This window comes from Xiphophorus hellerii, chromosome 21 (assembly GCF_003331165.1).
Source record: "Xiphophorus hellerii strain 12219 chromosome 21, Xiphophorus_hellerii-4.1, whole genome shotgun sequence".
Classification (NCBI taxonomy): Eukaryota; Metazoa; Chordata; class Actinopteri; order Cyprinodontiformes; family Poeciliidae; genus Xiphophorus; species Xiphophorus hellerii.
Window position 1 is genome coordinate 8,097,309 of NC_045692.1, and position 12,316 is coordinate 8,109,624.

The 12,316-nt window shown below is 40.1% G+C and overlaps 1 protein-coding gene across 2 annotated transcripts in view; it reads right to left on the reverse strand.

The window, feature by feature from the left end:
- Positions 1-12,316, reverse strand: part of mmp16a (matrix metallopeptidase 16a (membrane-inserted)) — a 77,189-nt gene that overhangs the window by 27,979 nt on the left and 36,894 nt on the right. The window lies entirely within an intron of this gene.

Here is a 12,316-nt window from a genome sequence, read left to right on the forward strand (position 1 = left end):
ACAACCATTAAGCTAGATTCGTTTTAGGGCTATAAGAGTACGATAACTTCTGGACAATAAGTCGCTGTTTTTTTAACACGCTTGGAGCACGGTGAGTCAAACATTGAAGCGGCTAATAAACGAATGTTTACAAAAGAGACAAAAGTGACACTGAGAATGACAACGAAAGAAGGGGTGAGGAAGTGTGAGGTTGTTCAATTCTGATATCGAAGAAGATAAACTTGCTGGTTTTAGTGCGGAGGAGGGAGATAAAAGGAATGATAGCGAAGATAAAGAAATGACTTTTTCAGCTTGGCTACTGCATTTTTTCTTATGAAGTGCTCTTGTTACAGGCACTGTTTGAAAAAAAAAGAAGAAATTTTTGCTACTCATTTCATTAAAGTTAAAAATGTTCTGTGTAAATATCCTATGCTACAACGTAGACTACTGCAGCTTATAGACCAGTGCGGCCTATTTAGGTACACTCTATTTTTCTTTTCGAACTTTAAAAACAACATTCAGATTTGCCCTATAGTCACTTGTTTCCATCTCGCATCCCTTATTATAAAATTCAGAACCGTGACGGTTGAGTGTGGAAATTTGATTGAACTTTCAAACATGTTGCCCCATCAGCGCTCTCCTGACTCCCACCTCGCCTGCATCTCACCCTCCTCCGTCTTTCTTATCACATTCGACAGGAACGGAAAGGAGAATCACTTATTTATGACAATTCCCAGTAAAGCGGGGCACTTATCAGCTGCAAATCTGTCACATGAATAACACATCAGCGGACGGACCCACCGGTTCACATCACTTCCAAGCAGGTACAGAATTTACGAACCGGGCCAGCTCACGCAAATGGCTCTAATTGGGAGGCTCTGAGTGATACCGGACTCCATAAATGTCAGCGAGTTTTTACAGGCTTGATGTCTTTGACAGTCAAAACAAAGTCCTCAGATGACGACAGAACATTTACACAAGCTTGTAATATCGAACAAGCATCTGGAGATGTGGTTTAAATCAAACAAAGAGAGGAAGCGACTTTTAATCTGGGGGAGCAGGAAAGCAGACATGCGTCTCACAGAGAAACTGTCATTCGTAGCGAGTACACTGAGACAGATGACTGGCTCACTTAATCACCAGTGACTGTGAAGCAAAACAGATACATTAGCCTCAAAACACTGGCAGATGTAATCAAGTCCTGGTGAGACAGAAGTAAAACATTTAGGAGGAGATTTTGTAAAGTGACAAAAAGAAAAAGAAAAACCACAGGGTAAATGTGCAGTCTTAAATGATGTCCTGGATTCTTTCACAGTGAAAACATGCTTTTGTTTTTCAAACTCAGATAGATGGGATATTTTTCAATTTAGAATAAGACGTGAGCCAGGCACCAAAAAAAATAAACCAACTAAAAAATACAGCCACAGTTTTTAAAATATTATAAATTTCTGTAATTCTTTACCTGAGTTATACTGGGTTTTCTCCAGTTATTAAACACCCGCCCACACCCGTTGCTGAAATATTTCAGCCAGCTGAAAATATCCTCTGAGGATTCGCCACCCATGTTTCAAAAGAAATGGTTGCACCAAACCATCAGCCATTATGTCTGTAATATTAACAACACAGGCATGCTAACCTCGCTAACTGACCAGTTAGCATCAGCCGTCCAGGAGCCAAAAGTTACTTTAAAAAAAGCAGAATGGCAGAAAACACATTAATTAAGGCACATTTACTATGGAATAATAACAGAAGAATAATTGATGCTTTAAATACAAGCATAAAGCATGACAGTGTATTAGAGCCGTGCAAGGAAAATAAAAAAATAAATAACATTCATTTTTAGTCTTTACTCTTGTAATATTATGACTTTATTCTTAAAACACTGACTTTATTCTCATAATACTACGACTTCAGTCTCATATTATTTAGACTACGTTGTCATATGACTATTCTCATAATAAAGTCTTACACTTCTCGAAATGTAAGACTTTATTCTTGTAATTTTATTCTATTTCATTTTTCTCTTAGTATGGCCTGAATGCTCCATCGTAAATAAGATAATGTCATACAGTTTTAATTTAAATTGCCTACACACAGTACGATTATGAATGAGCAGGGCTGAAAAAGCCATGAATAAGACTTGCTGTTAGTCACAATTTTTATTTATTTAATTTTTTAAATCAACGAAGTACACATCCCAACACTGTAAAGTCTGATTCTACACTGGCTCAGGTCACATCAGTGGTCCAAACAGATTGATGGCCTGCCTCTGTCGTTCTCCATCTCAGCCTCCTGTCAGCCTTGACGTCTCGCGGGTCAGCTTTGAGGTCGGCTTTGTCGCTGTGTTTCACTCGCTTACGTAGCTCAAAGCGTAGACAGGTTGTCACGTCGGCCCCCCGGGGCCATAAGTACAACTAATTATCGACTGGTGGGTTTACTACGTGGATGTGACGAGCACAGAAGGGTGGGTGGAAGACGAGGCGGATGAAGGAAGATGAAGGCACAAAGAGCGAGGGGACTGTAAACAAAAGGGATAAAACAGGAGGAAAAGTTTGGGATGCAGAAGCAGATAAGTGGGAGAAAAAGATTCTGGAGCAGATGAACTAAGAGGTACAAAAAAAGCACGTGGCGTACACTAAGTCTAAAGGGCGTTGGGAGTGATGGTTATGTGAGGAGAAGTGGGTGAAAACCTGAACAAGCCGAGAAGAGGAAAATGATAAGGCTCGGCTCGATTTATCTTGTGCGAGGTTCCCATGTTGCCGCAGATCGCAGAAGATGGAGATGATGAATTATACAACGCTAACCTTTGACCGATGCATTTATAACATCACCCTGCTGTCAGGGAACCCAAACACACACGTAAAGCAGAAAACAGAGGCTACATAAACAATGCATGACATGAAATACATCGCAAAAAGCTACTCGGGGGGCCTTGTGTGGCAACCCACTCAGAGCAACGTTTTTCTTTTAGTTGTCGTTCAGAAGCAGGAGCGCTTATCACACGGTGATTCATCATACCCGTATCTGCTGGCTTAGCATAAAATTTGCTTCTATTTAAAGCATGAAAGCTATTTTTGAAGAGGAAAAGTGGTGGAAAAGGACAAAAAAAATCACCTCTGGGTAAATTATTATTCTGGAGTTTATTTTTTTGTTACATAAAGTGGGCAATGATCACAGTGGCAGCCCGAGGCAGATGCAGTCTTGCAGAGACTCAGCAAGGGCTAGGTCAAGGTTGCTGTTAATGAGATAGTGTGGCTGAGTAGAAAGGAAAAAAAGAGGAGAGATAAAGAGGGGGAAGATGGAGTAGAAGAGGAAAGAGGCTGGAGATTTATGATCACATGTACCTTTGCTTTGCCTTTCCCCACCGGGTTCTCAGCAAAGCAAACAGGACTTTTGATTAGAAACCTGAACCCTCTGGCTGGCTGTTCTCCATTATTTACCAGCACACCGCTGCGAACCATCAGCTGGTTGGAGGGGCGCGCCTGACATGACAAGACTGGATATGAGACATAACCGCACAAATAACAACAAAGGAATCTCACAAATCACAAGCAGGGGCTCTTGTTGATGCTGTTCAGCGGCTGTAATAGCGCAGGCTGTCAGCAGGTGCCTTCAGGAGCCCGTAACACTGTCTGACACTTGGCTGCTTAACTAAGCGGCCCCCTCGGTTCACCTGATACATGACATCTAACAAAAGAAAAAAGAAAAAGAGCAGAGGCAGCCCAGCAGGATACCCCCGCCTCTTGCTTCCTCTGAACTTGTTATCCTTCGCTTTAAAATGCTCAAGGTCACACCTTTGTCTTTTGCCTCGTTTGAGCAAATTTGAGGAGCTAGTTTCCGGCGTCACTTCCTCCCGTGGCATTACCATCATCTTAAAGACCCTAAAACAAAGTAGCTACAGCTCCTCCTCTTCTGTCTGTTGTAAAAGTCGGCATCCAGCAGAGATGAACAATGTCAAAATCCACCACGCTTTTTGCAGCGAGAAACAGCTTTAGCTGCTAGCCTGCTTCACGTCGCCCAAGAGTTAGCAAACATAAGCACTCCCTTTGTCCCAGAGGAGCTCAGATGTTTTCCCCATTGTTCAGCTCCCACAAGTCCCTCTGCAGCTGACGCTGCGCTTTCAGGAAAGGACTCGGAAAAGGCTTCCAGTGTTAAATGATTTTTTTTTCCCCCTGCGAGTGTAATACAAAAAAAATGAGACGTGTTTCTCTGGTGTCAATCAACAGATAAAGGAGGAAATGGTTATAATAAATTTAAAAAAAACACACACACAAAGTAGTCGGGGTGTTATATGCAGAGGCAATATTATTGTTAAGTAAAGTGTCTATGGTAAATCTGTCATTATAATGCCTATAACACTCAATTAGGTCTGGGCAACAAGATGGGGTGAAGCTGCTCTCACAGCTAGCTAATATAGGTGGGCGGCATCAGCTAACTCACTCACTCTTTGGTAAGCTAGCAAAAACCTTCAATACTTGAAATTGGAAACAACCTTAGTTGAAGCAGGCAGCATCTTTGAGTAACTCATGCAGCAGCAATTTCAGGTTTTACCACTGCACCTCAAAACATCTAAATACATAAAATACAGCGGCGTGGAGGAACAGGAGGAAATGAGCACAAGAGCTCAAGAGGATAAAACTAGAAAGTTCCCATCACCAATTTGGCAGTATTTCAGATACTTCAAACCAAAACTACTCAATAATTATCTATATTGACTGACATGAAAAACTTGTATCTTGCTACATTTTTCGGCCATTTTGTCCTGCCCTGGAGTCCATATGGTCTTATAGCATCTTTAGTGACTATTGACTGAGTAACGGTTTGGCTTGGGGGTTAATGATATGTGTGACATTAGATATTTCCACTAAAATCTATAGTTAAAACTGCTGATTTTCCGTGTGTAATTTTTAATTTATAACAATACTGAAAGTTATAATTAATTTCCTCCTTGAAGTGCAATTGTAAAGTCAACAGAGAAGTAAACAACATAATTCTGACAAATTACAATATAGTTTATAAGAGTAATACAATTTTTTTTTCAATGTTATAGTTTAACCATACCAATGCTACAGTCATGTGTCTGATTTTACCTTTACTGTACAGCAGAACAGAGAATGAATTATGTTCACAGAGCTCTTACAATCACGTGTGACTGTATCATATGCTGACAGATAGTTCAACAATGTGGCAGAAAAAGGAAAAGGAAGAACCCGGAGAAAACCTGCAACACTGACACTAGGTGTTTGTTCAGGCCGGGACGTCACGAGAAATCAGTGCAACCTTGACCCTGAAGCAAGCTGGAGATCCCGTTTGCCAAGCGAGGGGGAAAATCAGATTCCAAAGGTGGCAGCCCAAAACAGTGAGCCACACAGGACAGTCTGTGAAGGAGCCCTGGGCTGTCCAGGAGTGCTGCGCTGTACTGAAAAGCAGCCAGGGGATCTCAGCCCAGCGGTCCGGCGTTTGGCTTAGAGGGGCCCGAGACACGCACTCTGCTCACTGTCCAACCAGAGCTGTGCGCCTGATTTGACAGAGTGGCCATTGTGAAGGATTCAGCCAAAGTACAACGCTCGCATTCTGCTCCTTTTATTTTCACGCCTTCTCCGCTTCCAACAGCCCCTCTCAGGACAGAAAAGAAACACGCAGAGAGCCATTTGGTGCATTTTCCCAAATTAACCTGGAACATCACCACTGTTCACACGGGAGGCTTTCAGATGTCATCTTCCTCCTAAAAAGATCTAAAAACTTGTTTTCCCCTCTGAACACGTACAACGAAATCGGAATTAGTTTCCGAAAATTTGGCTTGTTTCTATTTATAAGAAAATGTTGTACTGTTTACATACGAATGCATGCTGAGTACGTGGGAAAGAAAGCAATCTGTGGCTCCCATTTCTTTTCTGCGCCCGTCGTCTCGCTCTGGGCTGTTGACACTGATCGAGCGACACTTGTGCTGCCGAATCTATTACACTTAATTCTCACGAGCTTGTCAGAGAACAAAACAGCAGCTGATGAAAGCCCCATATGCGCACCGGAGTAATTATTTATTTACAAAGACTGCTGCAGAATGGAACCCGGTGAATGGAAAGCTGCCAGGCGTTTGAAAATGTGCCCGTTTCTGTGCAATCACGGTAAACAAATTAAAAGAAAAGAGCTACACGATGCTACAAGGGAACACAGGGCTTTCAGCTCCTCAGATTTTTCTTAAGGGCGCACCCAAGACAGGCATGAGTGTAGATCTACGTCGGACCATTAGTCTTTATTCATTCATTTATCGTGGTAAGCTGAGGGATGGTTGGTGTGCATTTATGCACATCAGCAGTGGTATCCAGTTACCGCAACACGAAATGGTGGGATAAATGTTTTTCTGAACATTGTATCACTGCTCTGTATAAGACTTAATGTAGAAATTCAAAAACAGATCGGCCAATCATTGAGTTGATAACTGACATTGTCCAGTAAGAGTGAACCAATTTCTCAGCCTGCTGATTTATGGGTGCCTATTTCCTTAATTTTGGGAGATTAGTGAGCGGCCAATACTTAAATGTGAAGCAGATCTTTTCCCCCGATGTTATTTACCTCAACAAAGGTCTAAAAATCAACCACTGTCCTCTTCTGCTTTCCTGTGAGAGAAGTTTGACTGACAGAATCTTATTTTACTTAAAAACATTGTGAAACAACCTTGTTTGTTTATCAGTCAGCGATCTTTCATGGCAGAGCAAAAAGGAAAAGTAGCTGACTTTCTGGCTTATGATCAGAAGGTAAGATCAGTTTCACATTTAAGTATCGCACAAAATTAAGAAAATCTGGGCGGACCTATTGGTGTAAAGTAAGTGAAAACATGTAAAAGCTGGTCATCGATTATAGATGGAGGTTTATCTTGTTATAAAATAGATTTTTCTATTAATTATTGAGTGGAGGGTTTATTTTTACATCTCTACATTTTTTATGTGTCCCATAATTTGAGATTTATTTAATACTCAGGTCAACATCATGTTTCCTGGAATGTGGGATGTTCCAGGAAACATTTGTTTACATTTTAACAGCAGATGTAACGTTTCTTCGATAAACAAGTTGGAATTAGGTTGGTTTTATTCAAAAATTCATGCGCTCCGCGGCTGTTACCTAAAATAAATATAGATACATCCAACCACTGCAAAATTTATTGGACTCTCTCCTCTCCATTCATGAACACTTAAAATAGCACGGGTCTCTTGAAAGGCTTCCACCTCAGCTGTCACTTTTAGTTTCTTCAATAATGTTGACACATCTGATGCTTTAAGCTCTCCCGGAGCAACTAATGTTTTATATTTCTGCAGCTTTTTCAAACGTTTCGACTGCAAAAATAAACTCCTCTATTGTTTAACCTTCCTGTCCAGTTAGGTGGACAGGAATTCATGTTTCCAATAAATATTGGATCCAAAGGCACATTAATGGTACCTGTCAAAAAGTCTCCAAAATGTCTAGCTTTGCTGCTTAAGTCCTTAAAATGCGTAACATAAGTTGAATCAAAAATGATAATCCTTCAAAAGTGAGAAAACTGCATATTCACATAAAATCACCTATCCTCGGCGGGGTTGTTTACACTTTTTGTTCACTAAGCGTAATGCTCAGGAGGATCTGAGTGACTGGTAGGAGGCCTGATCGAGTCCCTGAAATGTGCACCTCTGACACAGTGTGTGTGCGCCGTGCGTGCGTGTGTCAGTGTATTCATGTGCGGGGGCAGAAGAGAGGACCGCCACCCACGTGGAAAGTTGATGCTCTTGCCAGTGGGCGGCCATCTATTTCTAGTGGCGGCCTGGTGGGCGGGCGCGCATGGTGATATCTTCGCTTTTGTTTCTGCTCACTTCATCTCGTTTTCAGCGGGGTAAAGTGTGAAAGCAATGATCTAAATCCATTTTGTCTCTCCAAAACCGGCAGTCGGAAAACGCGGTTATGTAACTCCTGGAGATATAAGCAGCCACGATAAACAAGGTGTTAAAAAACGTCAGTTTCCGGTAAATTCGACTAAAAGCATGATGGGAATAGATGAGGGACTGTTATTAAACTCTATTTCTAAATATATTTATTCACCTGAAATCCCACCAGAAAGAATGTCTTTAGGTATCCATTGTTAAGTTCCACCAAAGATATAAATATTTCCTCAGCAATATCAATTTATATAGTTGTTATATTGTGCTTTAAAACCCTAGTTTTGCAGAAACATGTTTTCCACAAATACAGGTGTTGCACCAGGCTTTTCTGTTGTCTGTCATTTAGACTGATGAAAAAAATCTCGTCATAATCTATTTTTACCCGTTATCTGCTGCCACACAGCAGACTGGAATTACAAGCAACACTTCAACCAAAGTTTTGAAATCAGGGAACATTTCCAAGTGAAAACTCTTGAGGTGTTTTTGTGATCCTCTGCACTGGTTTCAGTGGGTGGAAATCCCACAGAATACGCTGCTTTTGAACTAGTTATTCAGCTGCACCGTTAGTTGCATGAATTTTGGTCTGTCAAAATGACAGATGGCCTTTTTTTGTCACCATGAAAGAAAAAAAACCCAGTAAAAACCAGAAAATATTTACTTAACGTGTCCCCTGCACAAATTTAAAAAAAACTTGTTCCCTTAAAGTTTTTATATTTCAATATCTGGAGGGAACAAAAACGATCAGCACATACTGTATTGTTTTCTTTTCACTCTGAGAATTTTATACAATCCCTTGCCTTTATCCAATTGTGATTAAACTGAAAAATGTGCATCAAATTACACTTTAGTTGATCAGTCAATCAATAAAATTTTATTTGTAAAGCACATTTCAGCAGCAAGGCATTTCAAAGTGCTTTACCTCATAACAAACACAAAAACACAAAGTCATGAAACATAGAATCAACAATCAAAACATGACATTACGTCAAGTGCCAACATTAAATTCGTAATTGATTAAGTTTCAAATACAATTCTAAACAGGTGGGTTTTTAGTCGAGATTTAAAAGAATTCAGTGTTTCAGCTGTTTCACAGTTTTCTGGAAGTTGTTCCAGATTTGTGGTGCATAGAAGCTGAATGCTGCTTCTCCTTGTTTGGTTCTGGTTCTGGGGATGCAGAGCAGACCAGAACTAGAAGACCTGAAGGGTCTGGAAGGTTGATACAACAACAGCAGATCTTTAATGTATTGTGGTGCTAAGCCGATTTATAAACTAACAACAGTATTTTAAAGTCTATTCTTTGAGCTACAGGGAGCCAGTTAAAGTTAGTTTTGATATATTCATCTCGTTGATCAGAACCAATCACTGGTTGAAAATATCCCCCACATACACCTGACCGTCATTTGAAATCTATTTCCTATTTCTACATTGTATCAAATAACAATGCTACATCATACAATGTCAACTGTCACAAAGCGTCCTTAGAGATAAAGTCCCCTCTCTGCAGTCTGTTCTTCCAGTACCCTTGCGCTCTGCTTTCCAAGCCATTTCGCCTCCTTTTTCCTCCCACAAGCTCTTCTACTTGCAGTCACTAAGCCATCAGTTCTGTTTCAGCTGCCATGCTGGATGCTGTCACGCCCATACATGTGTTTTTACTGAAAGATGTGGATCCGCCCTCGTAGTAAGAAAAGTCTTTGATTCTCTGAGTTCATATCCTCTGAGAGGTAGAGAACCGGAGACAAAGCGGAGGAGATTGAGACAAAGATAGAGGGAGAATGTAATAAGGAAGATTAAAAAACTTTACTGTATCTGTGCCGAAAGGGAAATCTTTCTGAGCACCATAACCTGGAAAGATTGAGGATTTATTGCCTCTGCAAAAGAGGTGATTAAGCCGAGGGACTGCTGAACTAAAAGACGAATTTGTGGGAATTCTTTCCTTGACTATATTTACCCATTTAAATATTTTGGTGATTTTACATTTAAAAAAGTCTAGAATAAGTCAAGTAATGTGAAAAATACAGATGACAAGCTGATTTTTACTAATGAATAGTCTGAACTGACCCTGAAAATTTGTTTTAAGCTAAAAAAGACACAATGGATGATGTGGCTTAGAGTTATATTATTAAATAAGGAAAGGTCTACACAATGGATTTTCACATTTTTAGTGGTGATGCTTTTATACAGTATATAAAAAAACAACAAAACACTGTAAAAATCAAGTTTGTTTTTCCCCTTGAACAAATTTAAAGCTTTTAGAGGTTTGCAACTTCATCTAATGAAACGCTTACAATTTTCTTCCTTCAATGGGAATTACATTAAAACAAGAATCAAATTTCTAAGACTCAAAAACTCATTAATAGCAAAGAAAATGCATAAATTATCAACGTTTTGTCTACTCCCAAGTTAAAACATCAATGTAATACAATTACCAATGCAAAAAATAAAAATAAAAATGAAATAAGGCTCAAGACTGAAGAAAGCTTCCCTTTACTAAAATATGATACAGTTTTGCAAGTATTTCTAAGGCTCAGCAAACATTTCCTCAATATTTAAAAGGATCTAGTCAGTCAAAAATGTTGACTACTTCACATTAGCAGGCTATTTCCTCCTCCATGTCTGCGCAACAATACAGGGCCTGACACCATAAAACCATAGACAGTCACAAAACACTGAAAGAATGCAACTATTTGGCCCAAATTACACCTGAAAAAAGAACCATTACTTGCTGGAATGGAATGAAAAACCCAAACACCAGCTGGACTCATTTGCAGACGTGTTGGCTAAAAAAAGGAATCGATAACAAATCTGAATGCATGACGATGCACAGACAGAGGAACCTCTCTGCCTAGACACGGACAACTTCCTAAAGCTTCGTCCAAACAGCATACAGACGCATTCTTTCCAGCACTTGGAAAAACATATGCCGCAATCCTGACATCTGGACGACAACGCAAAGTTGCTGGCTCCTAAATGTTGCAATATGTTGTGAAAAAATTGAAAAACTAATTTGATTCAATTTAACTAGTGCAAGGCATATGGAGTTCATACATAGGTTGCCGTTATTTCTGATGATTATAGATTATAAGTAACGAAAATCAGAAATTTAGTTTCTCAGAAAATCATAATACTACCTGATTGAAAGTTAAGTGGAAGAAAAAAGACAGTGGGATTGAAAAAGGAAGCTTGGAAAAGAAAAGGCAGCTTTGAAACAGTAGTGAAGTAAAGCTCATTTAAAGGTTTGGGATTGATTGATTGATTGAGTGGCTATACAGTTCAGTTGGACATATTTTTCAGTTGCTGACATTTCTTTTAATTAAAAAAGTAATTTTCAGTTTTTTTGAAAAACAAAACTTGAAGTTTTTATTGGCTGTAACCCATAAAATCAATAAAAAATAAACATAAATAAACAAATTCATGAAACATAACTTTTCAATGACATTCTAACGTAGTGGGATTCACCGCCAATCAATCAAGTATAACCAAGTTTACAGAAATACATTTTCTAGCTGTTTGGTGGTGAAATCTGGTCAGCATTTGCATATCTGGATTGTTTAAGTTTTAATTGCGACAGTTTTGAAAAATGGCTGAGGGGCATCAAATGTAATTCCATCTAAAGGCGCCAAGCTCGGGGAGAAGATGTGAAGCAAGGCGGAGTGAGGAATAACAGAAAAACAGAAACAGGAAGGAAAAGACAGAGAGCACTGCTGCCTCCTCATCGCTCAGTAGGAGAAGCAAACTAAAAATAAACCTGCAAGGACACCATATGCTCCTCTATTTCTCAACAACTCTTTATCTTTCCTCTCTTGTACTCTCCCGTACTCTAGTATCTCTCATTTCCTCTGCACTCCTCTCTGTCCCTCTCCTTGATTTCTTTTTATTTCTTGACTCCACGGAATATGTGCCCCGCTGAGAAGCTGAAAATTTATCCCTTTCATTGTTGGGAGGCTAAAAAAAACCCAACAACAACAACAAAAAAAACATCCAAAATGACAGCTGCTTTCAATGCGCCATCTAGTAAGGGGATTGGACGTCAATGATAAACCGTTCTGCCAATCGACGTCTGGGGAGACGAGCTTCCTCCTGCGACCATCAATCAATCAGCTGATGAAAGTCGATGCTGTTCCGGCCTCCTCGCCGTGGCCAATCCCGACTCTTGTCTGGTGCCCCGGCAACCCAGCTTCTGCTGTCCAATCCTGCTACCTGGAAACATAAATTATTCCTTTCTCCCTTTTCTCCAGATGGCGAATACTTGCTTTCCTAACCTCTCTGGTTCATTTTGCAAGCGCGGGTGAGGAACATAATAAAGCCTGTTAAAAATATTTTTAAAAATCTCTCATTTCCTGTGTATGGGATGCTACATCGTTTCCTCTGATGGAGGACCTTCCAGGTCTTAAACGACCTCCTTGGGTGAACCCGGATGCTTGTGTGTAGTC